Genomic DNA, 4448 nt, shown 5'->3' on the forward strand with positions numbered 1-4448 from the left:
AAACAGATAGATAGACAGATAGACAGACAGACAGATTGAAAGAGACTGACAGTATGACAGACAGACAGACAGATAGACGGATAGATAGATAGATAGATAGATAGATACATATATACATAGATAGATAGTAAAGCAGATGTAAAGTCCCCTCAAAGCTGTCAACCTTTTACCTAGGCAAGCCGATACCTTTAAAGCGAAGTCATTATGGGTGGAAACTGATATGTTTCTAGTCATGACTCATGTGGGTTGCACATGTGATTCCTTTCCCTCACTGGATAAGCATAGAAGACAATAATGTGGCACCCTTTACACTGTCTCTCATAATCACCACTTGACTGCACGTGTTGCCATGACCTGAAAGTCTGATTGGCAAACATACCTCAAAGGACTGAAGGTCACATAAGACAGTTCGGTTTGTCTTCTTTCGTGGAAGCTATAAATTAGAAACGACCTGCACTCTCATCATGGCCTGACTCTGATAACTAGGGCTTGACTGCTGTAAAAAAGATTTTGTGTTCGCTGTTTGTTTTCTCTCTCTCTCTTTCTTTTGTGAGTTTTATATTGAATTTACTGTAGCCTTTAAATGTCAATTCAGCAGCTCTGGCACATGTGAAACTCAGAGGCTGTTTACTACTTGTGGTTTAGCTTTGCTCTTTTGATCTACAGTTGGGAAACATATCATTTCCCATCACGCATGTAACAACTCTCTTCCTGTTCGTCTTCAGACAGTGCCCTCTTATATGTTGATCTAGGACCAGCTCTGTCCCAGCCCAATTCTGATCTTGACCATCAAAAGAGAAACCACACAACTGGTCTCAGATCAGCACCCAAAGACAACTTAAACAAAACCCTCTGCGAACTCGAGCAGCACACGACATATAACAAAAGTACTTAAACCTACAAAACAAACCTGATCACGAGAATAAAAACCTGCATGAACTTCCCGAATAACATCAGCCACACTCTTGCATAATATAGCAACTGGTCAATCATTTTACATGTTGAAATTTCCGCCCATGTCCTTGGCAAGATTCCTGACCTCAATGACTACCGTGGATCACGTTGTTCTGCTCTGTTGTATCCCAAACACCCCAGAACAAACATCTCACTTAAAAGTACATGAGCTGAGCCTCAACCAGATGCTGGGCTTTTGTTTTGTCTGTTGAAGGAGACTAGAGCACAAAGAGTAACATTAAACTATGAACAAACAGCAAGTCCAACATTTAAAGCCATTCTGAATAAATGAACGGCGATGAGGTAAATGTAGCATAGGTGTTGGAAAGAAAAAGCCATAATTCATGATTTATGCAAAGACAAGTTAAGGATTTCATGCTTCTGAGAGACAAAAACAAGTTCAAACTGCAGTTTATTTAATCAGTGTCCAGAGCTTGGCTTTGGTCCAGCTGGATTTTCGGGTTACACGTGCCACAGATAATTTATATACTTATCTATCTCAGCAATAAAGCAGCGATTTTTTGTTTACAGTTTAAGCTATAAAAGTTAAGTCACTTTAATGACCCCATGAAATGAAAATAGTGCCTTTTAGTTTTATGCTTTAGTCCACGTGCTAGTGTAGTCCAACATGTTGCATAAATAGGTATTTAAAATGTATAGTTGCTGTTTTACAGGGAAACGGACCAAAAACACTGATGACTCATCCTGCACCATAGATTTTGTCCAATCAAATGCTCTTTAGATTGAGAAAGTCCCACCCACAAATACAATCTGCAGATAGATAGTTTAATAACTTGATTATATTGTATCCACCATTTCATCAAAACAGACCACAAGAAGGTCATATTAGTTATGCTAATTAGTACAAATCAGTGACATGCTAAGCGTAAATTGATTTTATGAGGCTGATGCTTGCTGAGGCTAGCAGTAATCCACTCTGAAACAATGCTTTGGGGAACGGCTTTGTCTCCGTCACACAATACAGCTCAAAAAGAACAAATTGGAACAAACGCATTTTAACTTTGTCTTCTAGCTGCCTGTGAGGAGCAGCTCTATTCATGAAGCATCAATCAGTGGACTGATGTCTGATGAAGGAAGAGGAGGAAACCTTTATCTATCAGTATCTGTCACTTTAAACACACAGTTTGACCCTCAGGCTCTGCATTAGCACGGCATGTATAGAGGGCCTCTTTCTGACCTCTATTCAAACTCAACAGCGATGTGTAATGTACATGCGTACTATGTACACTACGCTCGTGTAACCTATATCACACAATGGCATGGCCTTAGGGTACACGTATGTAATGTACTCAAGGTAGGACTTTGAACATTGCTTTTCCTGTTCTTTATCAAAGATGTAACCATTGCTAATGTAGTTCAACAGTAACCGCCCACTTTTACAGCAGACTTTGTTACAGGATTTTCCTTATTCATTTCCTTCAAAGTGATTTCAAGTCAATATATATAAATAAATTGGAATAGTAATAATTTGAAATAATATTTCACAAGTCTGCTGTATTTTTAATCAAATAACTGCAGCCTTGGTGAGCACAAGAGAATTCGGGAACACTTTACAATAAGTTTCCATTTGTTGACATTAGTTCAGCCATGACAAGTCTCAGATTGTAAAATCATTATTAATGTAAATAGAATGTGCATAGGTCTGGTCTTGTTGGACTACATCTGCTACACTTCTGAAATGAAAAGGAAACAGCTGCTGCTGCTAGAGAGAGGAAGATCCTCCATAGTAGATCTAGACAGGCGGTGCTGGGGAGGTGGTGGACTAAGATGAAGACAAGCAAAGTATGCAGACATAGCATTCATTGAATACGTCCTGGTATGTCTGTCTGTCCTGGTATGAGTATGTGAATCCAACCCGATCTCATGGCAATTTGTACATATTTTGTGAGGTGATTAGTGATGGGCAGGTTTAGGGGCGGGGTTAGGGGTAGGTCATTTGTACAAATTCATACGAATTGGGGAACTTGTAAAATACGTACGCTTTAGCAAAAAATCTGCTTAAGCGTACGTATTTTATATTCGTATGACTTACTATGAATGACCTACCCCTAACCCTGCCCCTAAACCTACCCATCACGGAGGCCTAGACAAACTGTACAAAAGTGAGATTGTACGAATTCATACACATTAGCCACCTCATAAAATACGTATGAATTGGTCATAAGAATTCATACAAATTGGGAAAGTCGTAAAATACGTACAAGTGAGGTTATATTTTTGCTAAATTACATGTATTTTACGAGTTCCCCAATTCGTATGAATTTGTACAAATTACCTAACCGTAACCCTGGCCCTAAACCTACCCATCACGGAGGTCTAGAATCATACAAAAGGAGGTCGTACAAATCTGCACGAATTAGCCACCTCATAAAATCTGTATAAATTGGTTGTGAGCATTCATACGAATTGGGGAACTCGTAAAATATGTACGATTTAGCAAAAATCGTACAAGTGAGGTTAGATTTTTGCTAAATAATATGTATTTTACGAGTTCCCCAATTTTTATGAATTTGTACGAATTACCTACCCCTAACCCCGCCCTAACCCTACCCATCACTGGGGTCTGGACAAATCGTACAAAAATGAGGTCGTACGAATTCGTATGAATTAGCTACCTCGTAAAATACGTATCAATTGGTCGTGAGAATTCATATGAATTAGCCACCTCGTAAAATACATACAAATTGGTTGTGAGATAGCTTTGGCGAATCTGTTTGTCGGGAAACACTGAATTGAATGAATCAAGTAGAACGCAAGTAAAACTATACTTGCGTTCTGATTGGTTCTTTTAATTTGGTGGTTAGTGGTAGGTCTTTGCTGAAAACTTGGTTATTAAACTATTTATTTTTATTTTATTTTTTATGTTAACCTATGGTTTGAATCATACTTGTGATGTCCGATTGACCAGCTTATGGTAGATCTTCAGTGGTTTATGTGTGAATATGTCCTGGTTATATAGGTAACCAGTAATGAGAATATTATATTAATGAGAGCAGCAATTCGTACATATTTTATGAGGTGGCTAGTGAGGGGTTGGTTTAGGGGCGGAGTTAGGGTAGGTCATTTGTATGAATTGGCAAACTCATAAAATATGTATGAATTAGCAAAAAGTTTTGCTAAATTGTATGTATTTTATGAGTTCCCCAATGCGTATGGATTTGTATGAATTACCCACTCCTAACCCCAGCCCTAAAGCTACCTGTCACTGGAGTCTAGAAAAACCGTACAAAAGTGAAGTTGCATGAAGTTGCATGAATTTGTACAAATTAGCCATCTCGTAAAATATGTACAATTTGGTCGTGAGATGGTGTTGGTGAATCTAATTGGCTGGAAACACTGAATTGAATAAACCAATTAGAACATAAGTAAAACTCTATTTGCATTTTAATTGGTTCATTCAATTCAGTGTTTAGTGGTAGTCGTAGAAATTTTGGTCATTAAACAATTAATTTTTTTACGATATTGACCTGTGG

The sequence above is a fragment of the Labeo rohita genome, chromosome 25 (assembly GCF_022985175.1).
Source record: "Labeo rohita strain BAU-BD-2019 chromosome 25, IGBB_LRoh.1.0, whole genome shotgun sequence".
Classification (NCBI taxonomy): Eukaryota; Metazoa; Chordata; class Actinopteri; order Cypriniformes; family Cyprinidae; genus Labeo; species Labeo rohita.